Source organism: Macaca fascicularis, chromosome 16, assembly GCF_037993035.2.
Source record: "Macaca fascicularis isolate 582-1 chromosome 16, T2T-MFA8v1.1".
In the NCBI taxonomy this organism is placed as follows: Eukaryota; Metazoa; Chordata; class Mammalia; order Primates; family Cercopithecidae; genus Macaca; species Macaca fascicularis.
The window spans coordinates 36,178,467-36,204,828 of NC_088390.1; the positions used below are offsets into that span (position 1 = coordinate 36,178,467).

The window sequence follows — 26,362 nt, forward strand, 5'->3', positions numbered from 1 at the left end:
TCTGAGTAACTAATTGGATTTGTGTCTGCCTCCACACGGGACCCTAAGACCCGTGGGACTGAGACTTCATCTATGCTGGTCACAGCCCCACCCCATCCCTTCGCATGGTGCTGTCACACCCAGGCCGACCACTGACTAGCGCTGGAGGGGAGCAAACAGGAGGCCGGCCACCTGACTGATGGCCCCACACCTTTTCCCTGCAGGCTGTCCCCTTTTCTGGGACTATGCAAGGGGGTCTCCAGGACACACTTCAGATCACTGTCAATGGGACTGTTCTCAGCTCCAGTGGAAGCAGATGTGTGTGTAATGGATGGAAATGTTTCACTGCAGCCTCATCCCTTAGTAAACCATTGCCTGGGAGCCTGGGTTAGTTCAAACAACAACATCCAAGCTCACGTGCCTGGCTCAGGGGAGGCCCAGTGCGTACCTAACCCATGTCACAGGACAGCACTCTGCAGGCACAACCTGCAGCCAGGGGCGCCATTAACCTGGACTCCGGGATGAATGGGGCCCTGGGAGCTGGCGGTCTAAGGAGGGAGAGGGATGGTCAGAGTTGGAGGATTATGTTCTGAGTTGAACCTTGCACACTGTGACTAAGAGTTACAAAAATCAAACCTCCTCCATTTCCCATACTGCTCTCATCCACTCTGAAGCTCTCCTTCTGCTGACGTGAAAATACTGAAAATTGACATCCAAAGTAATTTGGTCTCTTTTGATTTCAAGGCCTTTTCTGGAAACTACTAAGTCAATTCAAAATACTAACATTGTATCAGGGCAGTTTCCCACCCCCTCCTCCCTCCCAAGGTGGGCTGACTGGGAACAGAGACGAGCTCACATGGCTTCTCAGGGGCTAGGAGGGCTCTAGACCCTCACGCAGGCCTGGCTGACCCCTGCCAAGGAACCCCGACCACGTGGCACACAGCTCTCTCCTGTCTTGGTGGGAGACCACGGGTGGCTGCCTGCTGAAGTCTGCGGGGCCCACAGAAGAGCCTCTGGTCTCATGGCTCTCTCTCGGAAGCCTTTCTGCCTCAGTCCCAGGGGACCTCTCCTTAAGACCTTCTGGGCCTCACAGATCCCAGTTCAACCTCAGCTCGGCCACCTAGATTCTTGGTGACCTCCTCTGCCATTGCCATGCTGCTGTGGGACTTCTCTGAGAGCCTGCAGTGCCCCCAGGAGATGCCAAGGGCAGGGAGGCCCCGATCCCCGTGAACCCTGCAACGAGGGGAATCAGGACCAAGCCTCTCATCTTCCACCCCTTCCTCTCTCCCTGTCCCTCCGCCTCCCCCACCTCCCAGCACCAGGAGGGCTTCCCACTCCCACCCTGTGGAACAGACAGATCCTACCTCAGAGGGCGCTCTCCTCTCAGGAGCTTTCTGCCTCTCCCTTCCTTGGGGCAGGAATTTCCAAAGGACTACAGGGGTGAAGCTGAAGGACTCCAAAGGAAAAAATACAAGCAGAGATATTTCTAATGCAATCTTCTCCATTTATTCATTTAATTAATTAATTGTTTTCTTTTGAGACAGGGACTCTTTTCTTTCACCCAGGCTGGAGTGCAGTGGTACGATCATAGCTCACTGCAGCCTCGGATTCCTGGGCTCAAGAGATCCTCGCATCTCGGCCCCCCAAGCAGCTGGGACTATAGGCATGCATCATGATGCCTAGCTAATTTTATATATATATGTGTGTGTATATATATGTGTGTGTGTATATATGTGTATATATATGTGTGTGTATATATGTGTGTGTGTATATATGTGTGTGTGCATATATGCATATATATGTGTGTGTGTGTGTGTGTGTGTGTATATATATATGTATAAAGTAGAGATGAGATCTCGCTTTGTTGCTCAGGCTGGTCTTCCACTCCTGGGCTCAAGTGATCTGCCTGCCTCAGCCTCCCAAAGTGTGGTGATTACAGGCGTGAGCCACTGCACCCGGACCCAATTTCACATGCTCTTTACATTTGTTCTCTTCTTTCCCACTTAGTCAGGCAAGTGCTGGCCTCCAACAAGTGTCCACTGGCATGGAAGGCTGTCTCTTCTAGGTGTGCTTAGCAACTTCCATCTTTGGTACCAATTGGTAATCACTTTCCAAGACCTATGCTTCTTGTTTGCTCATGCCAGCACTTTTCCTTAACCATTTTCTACTTATTTTTAGAAAATCATGCTGTAAAGGCAAAATGCAATAATTGCACAAAAACACATTGGATTCAAATTAGAGAAACAAAAAGGATGCCAACCAAGCAGTGTCTGCCAGGCAGGTTCTATGCAAGATCCCAGACAAACGCAGGGCAGAGGCGCCGAGGCCCTCCTCGGCCATGCCACAGAAGACTATTTGCTTTCCCTGGGCCTAGGTTTGCTGTGGACTTTCAGACCGGCTTCAGTGGAAACAACCTTGCCTTCCACTTCAACCCTCGGTTTGAAGAGGGAGGGTACGTGGTGTGCAACAGGAGGCAGAAAAGAAGATGGGGGCCCGAGGAGAGGAAGATGCACATGCCCCTCCAGAAGGGGATGCCCTTTGACCTCTGCTTCCTGGTGCAGAGCTCGAATTTCAAGGTGAGCAGGAATCCACTCCCCACCTCTCACCCACAGGACTCCCAGCCCTATCAGGTGAATGTGAATGGCCTTTAAGTAATCACTGTAATTGACATTCAGCCAGAGTGACACCACTATACAGATAACACGACCATTTCCTTGTAAGTTGTTACCCATGGCTGCGTAGTCTCCTTCTGCACCTTCACCTGAATCTACAGGTGCGCGTGCTGCTTCTTTTACTCTGAAAATAAGACCTAGAGGAGTCATCACGTTGCTGTTTGGTGTTGTGTGTCTTTGAATTCCAAGCTCATTCTATTCCTCTGCTGTCACCATTCCTCCTCTCCAGGTCCCTGGTAACATTTATTTTTCAGCGACATTGTTCCAGCCTTTATATAGAGTCTATTAAGGGTATAGTTTTGTAAGCACATTGCAAATTACCTTTGCAAGCAGAGTAGGTCTCTGGGCTTGAGAAGCCGGTGGGTCAGTCAGTCTGAGTATGCTTATCTGAGATAAGGATGTTCCCATCCACTCAGTATGCAACCCGAGGTCACCTCTCCTCTGCTCCCCATGAGTATTTTATGCATATTTAAGTAATACCCCTGCAGTCATAAAAAGGCATGAGATCATGTCCTTTGCAGAAACATGGATGGAACTGGAAGCCATTATCCTCAACAAACTAATGCAGGAGCAGAAAACCAAATACCACATGTTCTCACTTATAAGTAGGAGCTGAATGATGAGAACACACGGACACAAGGGGAGAAACAACACACACCGGGGCCTGGTGGTGGAGGGAGAGCATCAGGAAGATTAGCTAACAGGTACTGGGCTTGATACCAAGATGACGAGTTGATCTGTGCAGCGAACCACAGTGGCACACGTTTACCTAGTTAACAAACCTGCACATTCTGTACAGGTACCCTGAAACTTAAAATAAAAGTTGAAGGGGCTGGGCACGGTGGCTCATGCCTATAATCCCAGCACTTTGGGAGGGCCTAGGCGGACGGATCACTTGAGGTCAGGTGATCCGTAAGCCATTTATATATATATATATAAATCCAAACATTGTTTATTACACAGGTGGACCCTGATATTCGTGATGGGCTTTTTGGTAGCACAAGCACCAGGGCCTCCAAACTTTCTGGATTTGCAATGATAGGTGTCAGCCACCAGCAGGGTCCAGTCATACTGGATGAGGACATCTTTAACCTTCTTGGAAGCCATTTCCATGTATTTCTGGTAACAGGCCACCAGGGCTTTGGAGATGGACTGACAGATAGCATAAATCTGGGTCATGTCACGCCCATAATCCCAGCACTTTGGAAGGCTGAGGCGGGTGGATCACAAGGTCAGGAGATCAAGACCATCCTGGCCAACATGGTGAAACCCCGTCTCTACTAAAATACAAAAAATTATCCAGGTATGGTGATGCACGCCTGTAGTCCCAGCTACTCAGGACGCTGAGGCAGGGGAATCGCTTGAACCCGGGAGGCGGAGATTGCAGTGAGCCGAGATCGTGCCACTGCACTCCAGCCTGGGTGACAGAATGAGACTCCATCTCAAAAAAAAAAAAAAAAAAAAATCTTGGCCATGTGGCCATCACCCTTCACTAGGATGTGGATGTCCACACCAGCAAATCACTCCTTGCCCAGTAGCAGAACTGGTTCCAGCAGCTTGTACCGCAGCGTGCACGGTTCCATCATCTCTAGGGGCTGCCTATTCACTTCGATGAGGCCATTGACACATTTGCAGCCCGCCATGGCTGTGGCCATCCTCTTCCATCCAAAGACCTGCACGGACTGCAGCAGGCCCTTGGACTGCATGGCTATGGGCGTAGATAAGAGATCCTCAGCATGCAGCACCACAACTGGAAAAGCCGGTGTCATATGTTTTAATGTGCACATTTTATAGAACATCTGGGGAATGTCTTAGAGTTCTTCCCATTTCCTGTATTGAAATATAGCCAAAAGTTACTGGATCCATAACACACAAGGAACCAGCAAGTGATAGATCCCTCTTATTTTTCAGTGGCTTGTCTGATGCAACTACTGAGTTTGGATAATTCCACTACCATTCATCCACTCATTTCACCCTCAACGTTAACACACCAAAAAAAAAAAAAAAAAGAAAAAAAGAAAAAGAAAAAAAAATCCTAATAATTTTCTTTGTCAAGAAACTTAAATCTCTCAGCTTGTTACCGGGGAAGAAGAAAAAAAGGAAAGAAGGCAGGAAATTTAAAGACTGTGGGTAGTAAATGGCATTTAAACTAGGACCCTCTCAAATATAAAATAATTTTTATTTATTTATTTTTTTTGAGACAGGGTCTTGTATCACCCAGGCTGGAGTGCAGTGGCACCATCTCAGCTCACTACAACCTCCACCTACAGGGTTCAAGCGATTCTCCTGCCTCAGCCTCCCGAGTACCTGGGACTACAGGCACATGCCACCATGGCTAATTTTTGTATTTTTAGTAGAGACTGGGATTACAGGCGTGAGCACTTTGGGAGGCCGAGGTGGGCAGATCCCTTAAGGCTAGGAGTTCAAGACCAACCTGGCCAACATAGTGAGGCCCTATCTCTACTAAAAATACAAACATTAGCCGGTCATGGTGGTGTTCACCTGTAATCCCAGCTACTTGGATGCTGAGGCGTGAGAATCACTTGAGCCCGGGAGGCAGAGGCTTCAATGACCCAAGATCCAGCCTGAGCAACAGAGCAAGACTCTGTCTCAATAAATAAGTAAGTAAATAAGTAAATAAATAAGTACTTATGCTCCTCTTTTAATGGAAATTGAAACAAGGAAAGCCTGTTCTTAGGGGAGCTGTGTTAGGCCATGTGCAGAGATTGTAAACATTCCTCTTCCTGGCAGGATGTAGGGAAATTCCTTTGCCTTAAACTTTCTGTGTTCAATTGACTTTGGATTCTTAGGGGTGTTTATCAGAATTTGTTTTAGGAAACCAGACAAGAACTTAAAAAAAAAAATCTTGTATCTGACTAAGTCAGACAGAATTCTCTGCCAAGATACTTTGCTATTTTCCATTTTTAATCCAGTCTGTTTGGAGATCCCAGGAGTTGATTTGGTGGATACACTTTCAGAACCCTGCCTACTAGTGACTACTCCAGAATGTCAGTAAACTTGTGTCTTGTTTATCACATGCCATTTTTTACATATCTTGTTTATTACATACCATTTTTATGTATCAGATTGGCAAATATGAAAAGCTGGATAGCCAATCCACTGAAGATGAGGTAGAAAGAACTTGAGTACTTGATGACCAAATTTTGCTGGGAAATGAACCAACGCTGGAACTGCCTGACCTCCAGAATTCCTCTTATGTGAAAGGATACTTTTCATTATTGCTCAAGCCATTTTGAGTTCAGCGTTCAGTGGCTTGCATCAGGAAGCTTCAGGGCTAACTTGTACCTGGGGTACAGTACCTGGGGTTAGTACCAGGGCTACACGTACCTGGGGCAGCAGGTCCAGCCCAGGCAAGGGCTGCAGGGATGAAATGCCCAAAACACTGGCAGCTTGCCTGGAGCTTCTAGGAAAAGCATGATTATCCTCCTTCCAGCTTCCAGAGGACCAGGGTCCAGAGGCAACTGGATGGGTTTTGGCACTTTGGAACTGAAGAAAAGTGCCTGTTTTACACCAAGGGCTCAGCTTTTGATGTCATTTATTTAGTTACTCATTATAAGTCTGTAGACAGTGGGCAAGATATGGAAACAAACAAAGGTGTCTAATAAAACAGAGCACACCTTCTGGGTCCCCTCCCTCCTACTCTCACCAATCCCCTTTTCAGGGCCAAACCCACCCTTCTTCCCAGGGCCTGGTCCCTCTGTCTGTCTCTTTCACAGGAAGTAGAATTATATACCATCTGAGAGCCTGTACAGGGGCTGGATCAGGCCCAATGTGGATCTTGAGAACTGAATATCTTCACCCAGTTTCCCCCAATAGTCACATCTCACATTATCAGGGTATCATGTCAAAATCAGCATTTGGTATGTGTATCACATATGTAGATGTGTGTAACCACCACTACAATCAAGATACAGAATTATTGAAACATATAAAACACTAATAAAAGAAATTAAAGAGGGCACAGATAAATGGAAAGATATACCACGTTCATGGATTTGAAGAATTACTATTATTAAAATGTCCTTATTGGCTGGGCGCGGTGGCTCAAGCCTGTAATCCCAGCACTTTGGGAGGCCGAGACGGGCGGATCACGAGGTCAGGAGATCGAGACCATCCTGGCTAACACAATGAAACCCCGTCTCTACTAAAAATACAAAAAAACTAGCCGGGCAAGGTGGCGGGCGCCTGTAGTCCCAGCTACTCGGGAGGCTGAGGCAGGAGAATGGCGTAAACCCGGGAGGCGGAGCTTGCAGTGAGCCGAGATAGCGCCACTGCACTCCAGCCTGGGCGACAGAGCGAGACTCCGTCTCAAAAAAAAAAAAAAAAAAAAAAATGTCCTTATTACCAAAAACAATCTGCAGACTTAATGTAACAATATCGTACCAGTTTGCAAGCACTTTTACCTCCTGATAAACTCACCTATGTGTGTTCTTTAGATTCAAACATACTGCTGCTCTAGAGAGTGTGAGTATGACTGAGAAAACAGTAATTTCAAAAAGATTAAAATAAGACACCCCACTAGAATATATACAGAATTCTTATAATCAACAATAAAACAACAAATACCCAGTTAGAACTGGACAAAGGACTTGAATAGACATTTCTACAAAAAACATATACAAATTTCCAATAAGCACATCAGAAGATGCTAAACATCATTGTCATCAGGAAAATGCAAATCAAAACCACAGTGAGATACCACTCCACACTCACTAGGATGGTTGCAGTCAGAGCAACAGATAACAAATGTTGGTCAGACACAATGATGGGAGCAATAGACACCGGGGACTCCAAAAGGAGGGTGGCGGGGCAAGGGCTGAGAAACTTTCTATTGGGTACTATGTTCACTATCTGGTGATGGGATCAATAGAAACCCAAACCCCAGCATCACACAATGTACCCTTGTAACAAACCTGTGAATGTACCCCCAATCTAAAATTAAAATGTTTTAAGTGAAATAAAAGGATTAACTGGGAAAGAAATAAAACAAGGGTTGGTGAGGGTGAGAGGAATTGAGACCTTCCTGCCCTGCTGGTGGGAATATCAAATGGTGCAGTCACTTTGGAAAATAGTCTGGCAGTTTCTCCAAAGGTGAAACACAGAGTTACGACATGACCAGCAATTCCACTCCTATGTATACACCCAAGAGAAACGGAACATATGTCCACAGAAATGTTCAGAAGAGCATTATTCAAAATAGCCAAAAAGTGGAAACAGCCTAAATGTCTATCAACTAATGAATATAAAAAAAGTGTTATATGCATACAATGGAATATTATTTGGTGATGAAAAGAAAGAAGTACTGATTCATCTTACAACATAGATGAACCTTGAAAACATTATGCTTAAGTAAAAGAAGCCTGTCAAAAAACACCTTATATTATATGATTTGCTTTGTATGAAATGTCCAGAACAGGCAAATCATAAAGTAGATTAGTGGTTGCCTAGGACTAAAAAGAAGAGGGCGGGCATGGGAGAGTGACTGCCTAAGGGGTACGGCATTTCTTTTCTGGGTGATGAAAATGTTCTAAAATTCCTTATGATGATGGTCACACAGCTCTGTGAATGGAGCAAAAAGCACTAGATTGTGTCCACTTTAAATGGGTGAGTTGTATGGTATGAGAACTACTATCAGTAAAACTGTTTTATAGAATAAATAAACAAATTCCCAAACAGAGCCAGCAGCCAGACTTCTTCCTGTTTCCATGCCAGGGATCTCGCTCCTATTTGCCTTTAATCCATGTATCTTTCTGTTGACAAGAATCCACCCAGCCAGCAAACTCGTGTTTGCTCTGTGGTGACATCACCAGGATGCACCAGGCCCTGGGCCTGACATTACTCTGCAGTCCTTGCCAACTAGGTCAGAAGCCATGTGACACTGGAAAACCCATCAACCTGTCTAACCATCAGGTTCCTCCTCTGTGCATTAACAATGACATTGACGCCTGCTTTGCAGGGCACTGGGAGGGTAGAGGGAGGTGTACACTGGAGAGCTCCCCCAAGGGCAAGGCCTGGCTCTGCGCCACTCACTGTCATATCCTCAGAGCCCAGGGCTGGCCCAGAATGTGGCCACCATTCCATCAGAGTTGGATTTGATCCGTCAGTGCTGAAGGCAGAGGATAGAGCTCAGACAGACCCCCTGTGTCCTGTCTTCTTTATCTGCCGCTTACTCATCCTTGTCCCTTTCACATGCACCCTGCAGAGCAGGTGTTCACTGAGCTTCCACAAAATTCACTAGAGCAGCTGATGGATATTGAGGCCTGGATTCACTGTCAAAGTGTTTCTCAGAGGGTGATCTCCAGAACACCATGGAAAACTCATTTGCTGTATAAGTTTGAAAACCCCTGCCCACAGGTCTCCCCTTGTGTATGAGCAATCAGCTCTACCATTCAGCCCAGGTGTGTGTTTGCTGAACCATCTGGAGGAAGCTGAGGAGACATGAGCTGAAGGCAGAGGGTGAGTCCGAGGTGGGATCTTGGAACAGGCACGAGAAGTTAGGCAAAAATGGGATAATTCCAGCCTTAATAACCTTAGATAATAGTTCACATTATTATTTAGTTAATAGGATTGTACCCACGTTAAATTGCTAATTTTTTTTTTTTTTTTTAACAGATAAAGTCTCACTCTGTCACGCAGGCTGGAGTGCAGTGGTGCAGTCCTGGCTCACTGCTTCCTGGAACTCAGGGGCTCCAGCAATCCTGCCTCAGCCTCCTGACTAGGTGGAACTATAGGCACACGCCACCATGCCTGGCTAATTTCTTTGACTTTTCTCTAGAGACAGGGTCCACCTGTGTTTCCCAGGCTGGTCCCAGACTTCTAGACTCAAGTGAACCTGAACCTCCCGCCTCAACCTCTCAAATTGCTGGGATTACAGGTGTGAACTACCATACCTGGCCTAAATTTCTTATGTGCCATGGGACTGCAAAACATCATTATTAGGGGCAGCTGGATGGAAGGTGTAGGAGGTCACTGTAGTGTCTTTTCAATCTTTATATCTAAAATCATTTCAACAGGAAACATTTATTTTAAAACATGAATGTTGTTATCTTTCCATGAGTGTGAAGTACAAAGGCAGGCTCACGGTGTCGTCAGAATTCAGAACGCTGGTCACACAGCTGGGGGTGCTGGGAGGGGCTGGGCATGGTTGGCTTTGTGATCTGGGGGCTGGTGTGTTCCATCTGTGAAGGTCTTTCGAGCTGCACACTTTCTTAATAAATTTTCATAAGTTTAACAAAAAATAAAACGAGGATGTGAAGCTTTCTTGGGTTGTTAAGCCTCGGGAAGTTATCCAGCCATGAGCCCTGCCCCAGATGCTTCTAGAAGCCTGGAGGGAACTGAGAACTTTCCAAGTAGAGGAGCAGAGGCAAGGCCCTGAGGTGGGAGCGCGCTGCTTCTCGTCACTAGCTGCGAAGGGGGTGTCCTGGTTGGAATCAGTGCTGGGTGCAGTGCAGGGCTGGCTGGAAGTCCATGTCCACATTGTGGCTCAGTGTAGTGAAAGCCAATCTCACCCCCTCCGCAGGGTGTTCCGCCTGCCAGCAGGTGGCCAGCTGGTCCTCCTGGGATATGATACCATTGTAGAAATTGGGTGCAAGACTCTTGTCTGTAGATAGGGTGACCTGTTGCAGTGGGATGTCTCCCGACCTCTTTCAGTCCTGATGGGCCTGGGCAGGGCCTGGTGTCAGGGTCCTCACTGGCTTCCCGAGCTGGCCCTGTCCCACAGTCCCGGGGCTGTCCAGGACACATTCAGAAGGGACACAAACCCAGCAGCTCTGTTCGAAATCATAATGGGGGAACCAAGGGCCCCCTACATCCAGGTCCATTGGGAGATGGGGCATCGAGTTCCACTGCAGGAATCTCCAGGAGTCCTGAAGGTCTTCCCTGAGCTGGGGCCGGGCTGGGCACATCCTGAGTGCCCACAGGGTAGGTGTCTTCCCGGACAGCCCCACCGGGACAGGGTGTAGAAGAACGAGGTGCCCATGGCGGGGAAGCTGACCAAATGGGCCACTGGAACCGGGCTGGTGGGCCTGGAGGGGTCTGCCTGTCCCCTTGCAGAGGGTCTTCCTGCATAGCCTGCATAGGCCTGGCTGCTGAGGACCCTTGCTCGGGTTTGGCTGAAAGGAAAACAGACGTGGTCAGCGTCTCCAGTGAGCCCATGCAGGCCTTTCCGGGCCGGGTCCTACCTGCCTGGGTCTCTGGAGTCCTCAGGGTCTCTGTGTGGCCCCGTGGTCCGACACTGAGGACACGCCTGTAGTGTGCTGATCCAAGAGGGAGGGGTGTGTGCCACCTGGCATGGGAAGCTGTCAGGGCATGGCAGGTGGCTCCTGGGACTGTCCCCAGGGTTCGAACTAGCTGGGGGCTTCCTATGACACACCCTCATCCCAGGTCTGTTGGGCCAGGGATACAGCCCCCAGTGAGAACTCAGGTGGGAGGGGACTTGGATGTCACCCAGCCCCTTGTCACCTCACATGAGGACCCGTCTCCACAGTGGTTGATTGGGTCTGGACGTGGGTCACCCTCTGCCCTCCTGGGCTGCCCAGTCCATGCCAGGACTGACCATTCCCACATATGTCTGAATTCTTCGCTCTGGCTCTCTCCTGGGGTCCTGCCTGTGCCCTCTCCCTGAATGCTCTGGGGTCAGGGACACCCAATTCCCTTGTCTCCCTGGCTCAAGGCTGGTTGTCCTGGCAACCTTGGAGGAGCGTGCAGCAGTGAGGGGCCTCTGCTGCTCTCTGAGGCTGTGGGTGCTTGCAGGGAGGAGCGGGGTTTCCCACAAATCGGTCTGGCTCCTTTAGTGTCCTTGAGGGCCTTGTGATGGGGAGACAGAGACACTGTGGAATGTGGGAGGCGGCTTGTTGGAGGGTCATGCCCACATCCTACTCCTGCGTGCACATCACATCCAGTACACACGCACTGACCGCCTGCCGTGAGGACCGGTGGGCCTCCTGTACTATCTTAGAGTCCAGGAGGAAGAGGAGGAAGAAAAGGTGAAGAGGAAGGCCCAGGTAGGAGGGTTGTGGGTCTCGGGCACTCCCCCACTATTGACTGCCCCAGAGGGTGACATGGGAGGGGACATGGCACTGGAGCCCACCTGGGGGTGGCAGGTCCCCTTGCTTCCTTGTTAGTTTCTTCGTAGAGGCCCTAAGATGCTTGAGCACAGTGTCATCATCCAACTGCCAGGTGTGGAAGAACTGGTTCCGAAACCGTGCCCACAGGCCAGACCTGGATGTCTTCATGAGGTGCTCTAGGGACAGGGTGGACATCAGGCCTGGAGAGTTCCCTGGGAGGGGGCACAGCTGATACCCTGTGGCCACTTCTGTCTCCCACTGGGTGGTGCAGGATCCTTTTGTGGCCACCCCAGGGGCCCTGATGTGCACAGGAGGCTGTGGCTGGGGGGCGACCTGGGCAGGGAAGTACTCACGACACTCCTGACTTTCATCTGAGCCCTGTGGGGGACAGACTCGGCGTCACTGTGCCTTGCCCAGCCCACCTGGCCAGACCTCCCTCTGGGCCAGAACAGAGGATCATGAGGACAGTGTGAGGAAGGTGCCCTCGGGTAAGTCGGCGTCTGACCCCAGGGCTCCCCAGGCCCCACTGGGCACATGTAGACTTACTCCTCTGAACTTTAAAGGCAATGCTTGTTATCGGCATCAACACCTGTTCTCCTTCCAGCAAATACACATCCCACAGGCGCAGGATGAGCCCAAGAGAGATCTGTGGGGATAGCAGGTGTGGGAGACTGTAGCCCTTCCAGGCTGGGGCTGGTGGCTCGAACTGAGCCCACTGGGGCTTCAGTCCCCAGAGTCAGTGACCTTCCCCATGAGGGTTTCCTGAGTCCTCCAGGGCGCTGGATCAGGCAAGGTCCTGCAGCTCCTCATGGGGACACTCACTGGAGTGGGTTTGTGGCTCCTGGAGAAAGGGGCTTGCCCAGGGCTTGAGGCTTCCCTGAGCCCTCCCAAGTCGGGTCCTGGCCCAGTCTGCCTATAAGGCGGGGCCTGAGCCCCAGTCATTGCCCTGGGATGACCCCTCTTGGGCAGAGGGTTTTGTTTGGGTGTCTTGTGGGGACCCCCATGTGGGCTGAGCCTCCTGTGGGCTGTGGGTGAGCCACATCCCCGGGCTGGGGAAGCAGGGCACTGCAGGACAAAGAGGGTCCCTGAGCCAGGGTCTCCCTGTGCCTTCTTACTCCATCATTCAACATCTGGAGAAGCCAGCCTAAGGAGGAATCCTGCGCGCATAGACCTTCCTTGTCCTGATGGGAGGAACAGAGGTGCTCAGGGCCCCCTGGGCTGCCCTAAAAACCTCCCTCTTCCAGGGCCTCTGAAGAGCCTTCCCCTAGTGCAGAACACTGGGCGGTGTCCAGGGCTCCCCCCAACACCGGCCCCTTCCCACACTCCCGGTGGACACACTGCCCTTTGCCCTGCTCTGCGGGAGCTGGGCCCCCATCCCTGTGCCTCTGTCTCCTCCAGAGCAGGAAAGGAATCCAACTCCCAGCCCATGGAGAGCCCGACGTCCCAGGTCAGGAGCTGGCTAGACTCAGCCAGTCACCAATCCCATGAGGGGCTCCAGCCTCCGTTCCTCCATCCCCACAGGAGGCAAGGCCTCTGGGGAAGAACCGAGGGGACCATAAACTCACCAGATGCCACCTGGTCTTGTGTTGTGACGTGGGGACCACATGCTCCTGATGGTCTTGGAGCCCCTGGACTGTCCCGCCATTTGGGCTGTGGAATCCTGAGAAGCCCCAAGCCCATCAAGAAATCACAGCCTTCCCCCAAGATGTGGAGCCATCAGCTGGAAGAGCTGGGCAGCTGGAGAGGCCCCCAAACCCCAAGGCCTCCCACCCTCCCATCTGGTGACCCCACCAGGTGGCCTTTGCCCTGGGGAGGTGGGGCAGGTACATTCCCTGGAGCCTGGCTGGAGGTTCCCCTGGACGCCTCCTGGACCAGAGTGCAAAAAGGGCAAGCCTGACTTTGAGGCCACCACATGGCGGCCAGGACAGAGTGGGTGCTGGGCTTCCTGGTCGTCTCCTGGAAGTGGGGTCGGGCCAGGGGACACGGGTTGGGGAGATGCTGCCACCTGGGCGTAGTCAGCCCATTCGTGGGCACCAAGGGCAGCAGGAGCCCGGGCAGCTGGAGGGGAGGAGGACTCTCAGGGAGGGGAGAGTCAGTTGCACACAATCAGATCCAGAGGGCGTGGCTGCAGGACACAGAGGGTGGCCACGGGGAGGATGAGATGCCCTCTGCTGATGGGGATGAAAGACATCTAACTTTGGCTTTGGGGGTCAGCCGCAGACTCCTGTGGGACCCTCAGCAAAGACATCCTAAAGACTCCCAAGGAGCTGGCGACACAAGGAAGGTGCCTTGGCTGAAATCCGAGATTACCTGGCCAGGGTGGCCATCCTAGGGTCTGGCTGCATGAGGTCCCAGGGGCAGCTGTCCACCTACCCTGCAGGGAGTGCCTCTCCCTGGCCAGCAGCTGCACCAGTGCCCAGAATGCATCCTCCTCAGACAGATAAAGGAGGAACAAGGCTGCGATGTGGCTCAGGTCCCTGCAGTAGCCCACCTCCTGCAAGAGCCAGAGTCACTGTGGAAGGACATCACCTGGGAAGGCTGAGGTCACCTGGGAGGACTCATGTCATTGGAGAGGGCAGAGGTGACTGGGGAGGCTTCCTCTGAAGAAGAGGCTTCCTCAGGATGCAAATTCATTTCATGACAAGAGCCAAGTCCATCAGGCACTTCAGCACCTTGTCCAAAATGTCTCCTGATAGCACCGTCCTGCGTGCAACGCTGCCAAGCTCCTGGGCTTTGGGGCAGCCCCAGGAGGAGGGCGTCATTTCTTGTTCTGAGAAGTGGTGGTCAGACCCAGGTGACACCAGGAGTCCAGGCCTGACTCCTTTGTGTCTCAGCTTGACCCCTTGAGGCCACCTCCTTGCTTGGAGGTTTATGCCAGCAGTGAGCTGGAGTCCTACCTCCTATATCCCCGGGGGTCACAAATACTAACTTTAAAAGAAGCAGCGACACCCCACCAGACACCCACTCCTGTGAACAGGGAAATACTGCCCGGGAACATCACTGCGGGGAATACTCACCGGGTTATACTCCGAATATGCCAAGAGGATGTAGAATAGTTCCCGATGCCTAGGAAACAGAGAAATGAGGCTTTTGTTTGTTTTGTGCAGATGCCATTAGTTTCACTTTGTCTACAAAGCCTAACAACAAATCCCATTTCAGGTTCAGATGATTCACCAGATAAGCAGTGAGCTCTTCAGGGTCTTTGACTTTGAGGAAATGTTTCAGTAAAATCCACATCTGTGACATGCAGATAGCCCAGTTGTACAGTGACTTGCCTGATCCTTTTCACTCTGAATGATTTTTTTTTTTTTCAGTTTGCACACATGCCAGCTCAGTCTTTGGCCTTACAGTTCCTCCATGGTTCTAAACCAATGTGCAGAGTTTCCTGGCCACTGCTCCAGCCCCTACTGAAGCAATTCCTTCATCTTCCAAGTCTCCAGGGTGGCCCCTATGCACCCGGCCTCTCCCTGATCCGTCAGCCCCCGGCCACCCAGACTGCTTCTCAGTCCCTATGGTTTGGCCTTTTCCAGAATGGCCCAGGAATGAGAATCCTACTGTGGTAGCATATTGAGTCTGGCTTCTTTCCCTCAGCAAAATGCATCTAGGATCCACCCACGTTCGTGCGGGCATCACTGGCTTGTTCCCTTTTCTCACTGTGTCTTCCGTTTGAAGGGAGGACCAGACTTGCTCTCCCCATTCCCATGTTGAAGGCTGTCCCTGAAGGCTCCTTGTGTGAGTGACGATGAATCAAGCAGTGAACATGGCATGCAGGTCTCATGTGGATGTCAGTTTTCAAATCAGTGGGTTCAATATCTATGACACTTTGGGGACGTGCGGTTCAAGTCCATTGAGCTTTGTGAGCCACTGCCCAACTGGCTGCCAAAGTGGCTGTGCATGTCACGTTCCCAGCAGACCAGGATGACAGTTTCCAGGACCCCTAGTCCACCCAGCATTTGGTGCTGTCAGTGTTTCCTGGGGAGGCTCATGGGCCCTCCATCCTGCCACCCTCCCGTGGGTCCTACCGTGGGTCCCTGTGGGTCCCCGTGGGTCAGGGAGAGCACCTTTCACCATTGTGCATGATTTTGTTTGCTGCCTTTTGTCTCTTCAGGATCCTCCTGGGCTCTGGCCCCACATGTTCCAGTCTGGCCCAGGGCTTGGAACCAGGTGCTCGGTCCATGGTGCCAGCTGCTCCCTGGGCCAGGAGACCTCTTGGCAGCTCTGTCATCCCTCCTGGGTGACCCTGGCCTCTTCTCCAGGGAAGCCCCCATCCCTTTCGTTCACTCCATGTCTGCTGGGACCCTGTGGCTCCCATAGGCTTACTTGGCTCCGTATCGATATCGGAAGAAGATGTGATTCCTTAGTGTCCCGCTCACGTCCACGTCAATCTGGTGGATGTGTTCAGATGACCTCTTGCCCTTCTCCTTCATGACCTGTAGGGCAGCGCCAAGAGGAGGAAGCAGCCTCAGAACAGATGGAAGACTCCCTGCCCCAAATGGCAGTCGACCCACTGTCAGCACTCCGGGAAGGAAGGAAAGCAGGAAGGTTTCCTTCTGCACAAAGCTGCTTTTTGGCTTGATACTGAAGCCAGGGAGGGTCACTAGAGCCGAGTTTGTCTGTGGTGACTATGTCACCGTCTGTGCCACGATGTGCATCTGACCAACCCACCCACCCCCCAGGCTGGGCTTAATGCTCCCTCCAGCTGGAGACCTGGGCCCCTGACACGGCCTGTCCTGTTTGTTGTGCTCTGGCTGAGCGTACCTTGTATGTTCTGGGGTTTTTCCACTTGACTTCCTGTATGTTCAGCAGGACTGACCACACTTGGCCCCGGATGTTCATGGGAATGCCCTTATATACTCGATCTATCAGCTGTGGGCAGAAAACAACCTGGTGTCACAGGCCACGGGGCGACCCCAGTGAGGACCAGAGCCCGAGGATTCTGGAAATGGTTGGTTTTTGCCCCATGATCCCTCGTTAGAGGTGACATTAAGCTGGGAGACAGTCTCCCTTCCCAGGACTGAAAGAGTGGATGGACACTCAGAGTCGGGACTGTGATCTGAACCTTTTCCTTCCTTCGGGTCACCAGGGTATCCCTAGCCTTGAGCTCTCGGTGGTCCCAGCCCTAGATTCAGATTCCCTCCCAGCAAGGTGACGCTTGCACAAATAGGCAGGCAAACCACTGCCCAGGCCTGCAGTCCTCTGGGTGAGGACAGTGTGCCACCTACCCTCTGAGAGGCTGATGGTGCCAGGCCACAGCCATGGGTGCCCGTCCCCTGTCTCTGCAGAGAGTGGTTCTGGGGGCCTCTCCCTCCACACATTACCTTTTTACTGTTCTTATATGTCTCCCACTGTCCCAGCATTTCCATCCACTTGCTCTTTCGTGTTATCTCCCGCCGCATTTGCTGTCAAATGAGGAATGTTGGAGTTAGGGGAGCTGCCAGGCTTCCCAGAGCCACCGGTGGATGCTGGGTCTTGGGCTCTGGAGCCCTGTTGGGACCCAGCTGGAGGGAGCCAGGGAAGGGCAGACCCTGAGGGCTGAGAACCTTTGAGCAAATGAGCGCCAGTGGGCTGGCTTTGGGACCCCGGGACGTGCTATCCTCAGGCCACAGACACACCAGTCTTAGGTCAGGTCCCAGCCTCTAGGTGAGGTCCTGACACAGGCGGGCAGCCACCCCCAAGCCACAACTGTGGTTCTCACTTGGGAATTTTATCAAACTGTCCAAGTTACAGCAACCTGGGGTCAGTTCCAGCAGGGAGTGCTGCCCCTCCCAGTGACAGCAGCAACTGCCCAGGCCAGCTGCCTCCTCTGCCTCACCGACCACCCTCCCAGTCCCCACATCCCTGAGCTAGCCCCCACCACTGTGCATCAGGCTCTTACCTTCGCCTCCCAAGCAGTGGCAGGAGGCAGCTCTGTCTCACTGTAAGACAACCCAGGCAGAACTGAGGACCTGCACAGGGCCTGGAGCCACCCCAGACTGGGAGACAACCCCCAGAAAGGACTGGCTCTGTCCCTGTACAGCTCAGGGTTCAGCCCAGGAGAAGACACAGGGAAGGGAGGACAAGGGCCTTCCTGTGGGGCTGACTCCCAGGAAGGGCAGGACCAGGGAGAAGAGGGAGTGCGGGGCCAGCCTGGGCGGGGTTACTGGGGCTTCTGGTGTGGGGGGCGGTCAAGCTGCACAATGGGGCTGCCCGTCTTGGACTGGAGGTGGTGCTTTCTGCTGGAGCTGAGAAAGGTCAGGCCTGAGATGGGATGGGGGCCGCCCAGGGTGGGCAACCAGGCCCTGACCGTAGTCCCTCAGGGATTGACCACATCACCCCACCAGGGTCAAGGGAGCCTGCCCAGAGACTTGCCCGATGCACTCCTGGTGCACCAGGGGCCCATCCCACTTGACAGCCCCAAGGCCCTTGCAGGTTCTGACCTCCCAGCATCCACCTGCCCCTCCCTGCACCTGACCCACACACCCTGCATTTCAGAAGTGGCACTGCTCATCAGCTCCCTCCCACCCTACCTCCCCTGGGATCCTCTGTCTCTCTATCCTATGATCCCTGACAGCTGGGCTCCTGGCTCAGCTCCTCTTACATGGCCCCAGCTACCTTCCCAGCGCCACACCCAGGGTCTTTAGCCACAAGCCCTGCTGCCTCCCTGGCCTGACCGTGAGATGGCCAGAACAGGGCCCTGCCCGTCTTCTCCCCCATTCCCCTAGGGCCACAGCCCCCACTGTCTCCATGCCTTTCCCCCTTCCCCATGGGGACAGTTAGGGCTGTAGCTCTAGGGAAACGGGGGATGATAGGGGCAAGCGGGCCCTCAGAGACATGCTGGACAACAGCCCTGATGCTAGGCCAGGCGTCCCTTCAGCCCGCGGCCACAACCCTTGGATCTCACTGGGATTGTCTCCAAGTGGACATGGTCAGACCCTCAGGTTGCCCCGTTCCTCTAGTGCTAACTTGTGGACAGAACTTCTGAGAGCCCAGGGACCTGACCTAGCCCAGTCTCCATTCCCACCCGCTCCCTAGATGGGCCCCGCACCTCTGGCCTAACAGCAACCTCGGGCTGGACCTGCAGGGGAACCAGGGAGGAGTTCTGACCCTGGGAAGGAGGTTGGCCTGACCTGGTGAGAGAGTCTTGCCTCAGAAAGGCCTTTCTGAAAGCAAACCCATCCCTGAGCTGAGACAGGTGCTTCAGGGGTGAGGGGAGCACAGAGGACTCACTGCAGAATCCCGAAGTGATCAATGTTGTTGTAGATTCCAACAGGCTCAGGCCCCATGTCCTCTGGCAGCCCAGCTAGGTGTCCCTGTAACTCAGAGGCAGCCTTGGTGAGGGGTCCAAGGTAAAGGGTGCAAGAGCCTGGGGGTAGTGGCCACCCGTGCCCACCCTGTGTGCCTAGGGGGCCCAGGACCAGTTGATCAGGGTGCACTGGAAAAGGCCTCCCTCCAAGGAGCAGACCGACCTGTACCTTCTCATAGTTCATAATGATGTCCTCTCGCTCCTGTGTCCGCAAACTATCTGTATCCTCTATGATTTCTATCCTGTGGGATAAAATCATCTAAAAGTTGCATTGTGCCTGAGAGCTTCGGGGAAAACCTGAACCGCTCCCACCGGGCTCCCAGATGCTGGCTGTGTAACCCCCATTCCACCACCGCCCCCAGGTAAAAAGGGGACCAGACCCAGTGGCCCACACCTGCACGAGTCTCTGGAGTCTCAAGCCCCAAGCAGGGGTGGGCATCATCCCAAGGACTTGAGGACAGTGGGACCTGGACAGAAAATCCCGTCGTCCCCAAATGCCATGAAATGGGGACACACCTGCCCCAGCAGGTTGAATAGTGTCCACCTGCTAAGGGTGAAGGGCCCATGATGGGCTATTCCAGGGATATGGAGGGAGACTGGGGTCAGCGACCAGAGGTCTCTGTACAATCGGCCTCCTGGGATGCTCAGGACCACAGAGATGTCCAGTTTCCTACAGGGAACAAGATCTCTCCTGACTGCTCTGTTCTTCTCCACTCATCACTTTGGCTCCCGTGGCTGTTGAGTCTGAACAGTGAAGCCACTTTAGGAATAATGCCAGTTGAGCAGGAGGGTGTTCGGTTTGGAGGATGAAAATGATCGGTTGTGCTAGGGGAACCCCTCACTCGGGGAGGGACTGGACTCCACCATTCTGAGCTGTCCCTACAGGAGGGGGCTTCATTTTCCCAGGTCACTGAGGAAGGACAGTGAGTCCTTGGTCCTGGAGAACACCTGGATGGACCGTCCCTCCTGGGAACACTTGGGGCAAAAGGAGGGCGAGGCCTCGAGAGGACCAGACAGAGCAAGAAATACATGGATAGAACCCCAGGGCCTGGACCCCTTTAAATAGAAGGGAAGATGGTCTCCCCCTAGCCAGCCCTCCAGGGGTCCTTCATTTTCCACAACTGCCCAAGGGCAGAAGGCTCCCCAGGACAAGGGACCATGTGTGTTCAGGGGGCCCACAGCCACCATCAGGACCCAGCTTAGGGCACAGAGGTGTTCTGAGGACCCTCTTATCCATCCCATCCACAGTGGATCCATCCCAGTGGCTCTGCCAGGACCACGCTCTGCCCCATCGGGATCGGAAACCTGGGCAGATTTAGGATCTAGAGCAGGGAGGTCACAGGGTTCAGGCCTGAATTCCAGCACAGTGCACGGCAGGGCTGAGAGCAAAACCCAGGTTCATGTCTGGATTCCCAGGCCGGTAACCGCCTCTCTGACCCCAGACGTCTCACCTGTCGAATGGGTACACTAGGGAACAGCACTCACTCTATGAAGCCACCATGAGGACGAAAGAGCCAATCGTCTACACTGGCAGTGTAGAACGGGCGACCGGTGAGTGCTCAGGGATGACCCTCCTCGGTAGCTGCCCAGAGGCCAACACCACCCACAGCATAGCCACTGTCCCCAAGTCAGCCTGGAGGGAAGACAGCAGGTCACACTCACCTGATTCTGATGAATCAGCTGGCCTGCGTTATGCCTCTCAGGTAGAAAACTTTTGAGTCCACAAAAGTATTCCCAGATACCACTGTGTGTGTGTGGCTGCTGTAGAACACAGAGGCAGGCCGGAGAGCGGATTGGTGCTAAGCACCAGTGACATTCTGAGGTCATGGCACGCATCACAGTGGGGCCTTGCCCGGGTCAGCAAGGCCCAGAGACAGGGTCCTCCGCTGCCTGAGGCGTCAACACACCTGCCTGCAATGTGTTTGTGCACATGCGTGCACACGTGTACATGGGTAAACACATCTGTGCACATGTGTGTGGCTTCTCTGGCCATGCCTGGCTGCCCCACTCATGTGTGCACCCAGTTCCTCATCACTATCACCCCCGAGGCCCAGGACCAGCATCAGAGCATCCATGGGTGTTCCCTGACCTCAACCCTCCCCGCCCAAGGTGATCTGGGACACACATAGGGGTGGAGGGAAGTGACTGCTGCTGTTGAATTTCAGAATACAAATGCTAATACTACTACCTAATGGTCTTTTTAGTGTCTCTAATGGTATCTCTTTTTTCATTTCTGATATTTTAACTGGGTATTTCTCTCCATGACCCTTGGATGTTCTAGCTAGAGGATCTCGTGGGGAAAGTGCCGGGCACACAGTAGGGCCTCACTCTATTCTAGACATGTTATCTAAAATCTGGTTCATCTCTCCTTCCTGCCAGGGCCTAGGGGATGCCAAATTCCAGGGTCCAGAAAGAGCTTGGGATAAAATGAAACTTCAAGGGTTGGGCTTTGACCTGGGCTGAGTCTGCCTGTGCCATACAGTTTCAAGTCCTGAGGCAGGATGTCCAGATGCCCCAATGCAGGGACCTCTGATCGACACCTGCTCCCCTGTACTCTTTAGCAACCTCACCCACCCTACTCTCAAAGCACACTTGGCCCTCATATCCGGGAGCTCCGCATCTGTGGATTCAGCAACAGCAGATGGAAAATATTCAGAAAATAAATTGCATGGTTATGTCTCTACTGAACATGTGCAGACTTTGTTCTTGTCATCATTCCCTAAAGAATACAGTATCCCAACCATTTATGTAGCATCTGCATTGTATTACATATCACAAATAATCTAGTAATGGTCTAATGTCTACTGGAGGATGTGCATAGCTTATATGTAAATACTAGGACATGTTATATCAGAGAGTGGCTACTTTTGGGGATTCTTAATGTCTTGAAGTTACTATGTGGAGGCCAAAGCAACTTCATGTTGGATGCTAACCTGCCATGTTGACTTCACATTAACCTCTGCTCTGGGAAGGCCATTAAGATTTCCAGTTTGTCTAGTACTCCTTGTGTAAGATCACATACTTACTGTAAATGCTCCCCTTAGGTCAAACCAGCTTTGCTGTTATCATAGTATACCCTTTCCCCGTGGTATATCAGCCCTGGGTCTGCAGGGTAATGGTGCAGGCATCCACGATCTCATCTCTCCACCACCAGACAGTGACACGGCTTCTGTTTGTAAGTCCCTATTAAATATCACTTTATTTTTTTGTTGTTTTGTTTGTTTTGTTTTGTTTTGTTGAGACAGAGTTTTTTTCTTGTTTCCCAAGCTGGAGTGCAATGGCGTGATCTCGGCTCACTGCAACCTCCGCTTCCTGGGTTCAAGCAATTCTCCTGCCTCAGCCTCTCGAGTAGCTGGGACCACAGGCATATGCCACTATGCCTGGCTAATTTTTTGTATTTTTAGTAGAGACGGGGTTTCTCCATGTTGGTCAGGCTGATCTCGAACTCCCAACCTCAGGTGATCTGTCTGCCTCAGTCTCCTAAAGTGTTGGGATTACAGGTGTGAGCCATCGCGCCTAGCCACTTTCTAAGAGATAGGATTTGTCAGTGGCTTTCTTCAGCCTCTCAGCTTCATTGTACTTTGGATGTAGGCTTGCATAGATTTGCCTGCCATGGAACAACTATGAGTATTTTACGAAAGAATGGTGGTGTTATAGTTGTGGAATACTATAGTCACATTACATTCAGGGAGTGCCAGCCCCTGCTGTGTTTCAGATGTAATTTCATTCCTTCCTATAGGCTGGTGAGGCCAGAAGACTTAGGGGTTACATCACTGTGTATTTTGTTGGTGTAGGAGAAGGTGATATTTGTGAGTCTTTGGGTTTCAGCATGAAACTGAGAAAGGGAAGCTCAGTGAAGAGGAGAACAATGGTAGAGTGGACACATTATTTTTTGGAGTTGGACGAGCCTGAAACAAGTAAAGATTTCTGGGCCACCAGTGACTGTCCATGGCACAGATCCAAGCATACCAGTCAGAAAACAGCCACTTCCCAGGGAGCATCATGTAGCTTTTAGACTCCAAGGACACCACAAGCCACTGTCAGGTGAGAGGTGCAATTCACACAACCCAGCATAGAGGTCCCCTCTTATTTCTCAAAGTTCTGGGAGAACCCAAGACCCATAGCCTTATTTTAGGGACTTTTTAATCAGCTTGGCAGAGAAAGAGACTATGTAATTGACCCAGGTCTTTTGAGCTCTTAGCATTAACCGAGATCCTGTAATACAGGCAGATTTAGCCCTTTTGTTTCTATTTCTATATTTAATATAAATGTATATTAAATTTTTGCAAACATTTAGCTTTTGGCTAAAGTCAGCTTTTGGCCACAGCTGTTGATCAGCAGGGAAACAGAAGGAGAAGAGGGATTTTCACACTTAGCAAGCAGCTCATGTGTGCCAGTTGCACAAAAGCAGGGTTATAGTGAGATATCCAATTCCCATTAGGGAAACAAGGGAGCTGGAACTCAGAGAACATAAGTGATTTGCTCACAGTCAAGGCTGGTGAGTGGCGGTGCTGTGATTGGAGCCAGGCTCACTTGGCCCTAAGGTTCATATTGAGCAGAAACCTTCTCTATGATTCCCCAGTAGACACACATAGCCATGCCGTTTCAGGTCCACTCTCAGGTTGCTTCTGCTGGGGCCTTATGTACCTCAGGGCAGAAATTCATAATCATTTGAGGACCCACGTGGTGTTGCAGTCCAGCATGACCATTTCAAACTCTAACCACTCCTGCATCTGCAAAATGGCATTTTCCCTGCTGGGTGTCTAGGGTAGGGTAGCATCCTACCCTGTATGGTTCCTAGCTGGGGCCCCTGTTACCAGGGAAATGGTGCTGGTTCTCACCCAGAAATAAAGAGGAAGTGTCTCTGCTGAATAAGAACAGGTATGCATCGCTTGATGTTTGTGACACTATCCCAGGTTGCATTGGCAGCAGCCAACACCAGGGTTTTCCAGAGGCTAAAGTCCAACACACGGTTAATGTCATTGCCTTTCCCTTCCTTCCTCGGGATAAGAGGAATAAATGTCTCTTACTTAGAACTGTTCCGCACAGACTTAGAGTGGCAGAGGACTAACTTAACCTGTCAAAGGCTATTTTGAGCAAAAGCCACCTTGTGTCACTGAAGCTGTAGAACTGAGCCACAGGAGGAAACTGTTAAAGTCGCAGGGTCAAAGACTAGGTACCTCCTATGTTATCCCGACAGCACAGAAGCACACCTTGAGTCTCTTCTGAGACAAGCGTGTGCTGGAGAGGCCTGAGAGAAGGAGCGGCCCTTGTGACCAGTGCTTTTTCAGTTCACAAGGAACGTCTCCTCTTGTTTACTTGACTTGGCTGAGCTTGCTACTTCTCCTTTGAGAGCCAAATATCAGGATAAAGACTTTAATTATCCCCAATTTACAGATGATGAAGCCATACTGGGCAGGAAAGGAAGTCACCCCAGGAGAGCAAGTTGGGCCTGGGCACTGGCTGAGGACACAGGGGAAGGACAATTTTGGATGTAGCTGGTTAAGGGGCCTCACAGGTGTTCTTGTGATCCAGGTGTCAAGAGGATAGAGCAGAAATTTTGCCAGGGAGATGCGGGTACGGTGCATTGTGAGGGTGAGAGAAATTAAAGAGAACATGCAACAAAGCCTTGGGACACTGGGAGGGGGATGGATCACCCTGTTTTGTGCTGCGGGAGAAGAGAGCAAGAGAAGGAATCTGTGTTAAATCCTGGCAACCTGCAGGAGAAGCAAATGCCCTTCATTTTGTTCATCCGCAGTGAGACTGGCATCCCTTTAGCTTTGGGAAACCAGGCTAGTGTGGATGCCAGCTCACTCCAGTGGCCTGATGACTGGGAGACCATGGGCTGGGGTTCTGGTCTGGGGTCCTAGGCCTGATGGGAGGAGAGTTCTGCCCCAGGTTTCCTGTACTTCAGCTCGTATGCAGACGATGGGAATTGTTGGAATGAGAGACTCAAAGGAAGCTGGAACCTGAACTTTGTTGTTGTCCCATGTGGACTCCTGTGTTCACTTTCTAGTTCTACGTCTTGCTGTCTGTGTGCTCTTAGGTAACTCACTTAAAACTTCCTGAGTCTCATTTGCTTCATTTATAAAATAAAAGACATAACATTTATGTCAGATATTGTCCTAAGGATGAAATGGGAGAATGAGGAGCCTCTTCTGCATTCCCCTGGCATCCAATGGGTGGAGGCCAGAGAAGCTGCTAAACATCATGCCAGGCGGAGGACAGCCCCATCACAAAGAATTATCTGGTCCCTGATGTCAGTAATGCTGTGTTGAGGAACCCTGGTGTGGGGGAAGGAGAAGAAACTCAGAAACTTGGGAGATCTCAATTCAAACCCTGGTTGTACCACCTGTACCTGAGTGACCTTAGATTGGTCTGTGAACTCTCTGAGACTTGGCCTCCTCATCAGTAAAATGAGGGAGATAAAAATGCCAAGCTCACTTAGAAATAACATGCATATGTGGTCAACTGAACTTTGAGAAGGTCATCAAGGATACACAATGCAGATTCTTTTATTCCTTTACTTTCTTAATAGACTTGCTTTCACTTTAATCTAAGAAAAAAATACACTGTGTAGAAAGGAAACTCTCTTCAATGAGTGTTGCTGGGGAAAGTACCTGCAAAAGATTGAAGTTGCATACTTGGTTTACATCATACACAGAAAATTAACTCAAAATGGATTAAAGATTTAAATGTAATATCTGAAACCATGTAACTCCTAGAAGACAACAGGGAAAATCTCCTTGACATTGGTCATAATTAGCAATAATTTCTTTTTGATATAACACCAAAGCACAGGCAACAAAAGCAAAAATACATAAATGGGACTACACCAATCTTAAAATGTTTTACACAGCAAAGGAAGCAATGACCAAATGAAAAGGCAACCTATGGAATGGAAGAAAATATCTGCAACCCATATATTTGATAAGAGGTTAATTGAAAATATATAAAAAATTCACACAACTCAATAGCAAAAATTAATAAATACATAAATAACTCATTTAAAAATAGGCAAAGGACCTGAATGGACTTTTTTTTCCAAGGAAGATATACAAATGGCTGGCCAGTATATGAAAAGATGCTCAACACCACTAATCATCAGAGAAATGCAAATCAAAACCACAGTGAGATATTGCCGCATAGATTAGGACGGCTATTCTAGAAAATGACAAGAGATAACAAGTGTTGGCGAAAGCATAGAGGAAAGAGAACCCTTGTACACTGTTGGTTGGAATGTAAAGTGGTATAACCTTTACGGAAAACAGTATAGAAGTTCCTCAAAAAATTAGAAGTGAAACTACCATACGATTCAGCAATCAAATTAGAACCTTGAAGAG

The 26,362-nt window shown here is 51.0% G+C and overlaps 2 pseudogenes; both read right to left on the reverse strand.

Moving 5' to 3' along the window:
- Nucleotides 1-437: 437 nt before the first annotated feature.
- On the reverse strand, nt 438-4,357 carry LOC102118600 (small ribosomal subunit protein uS9-like; annotated as a pseudogene).
- A 5,574-nt stretch (nt 4,358-9,931) lies between these two features.
- LOC123569375 (TBC1 domain family member 3B-like) overlaps nt 9,932-26,362 on the reverse strand; it is a 31,949-nt pseudogene continuing 15,518 nt past the window's right edge.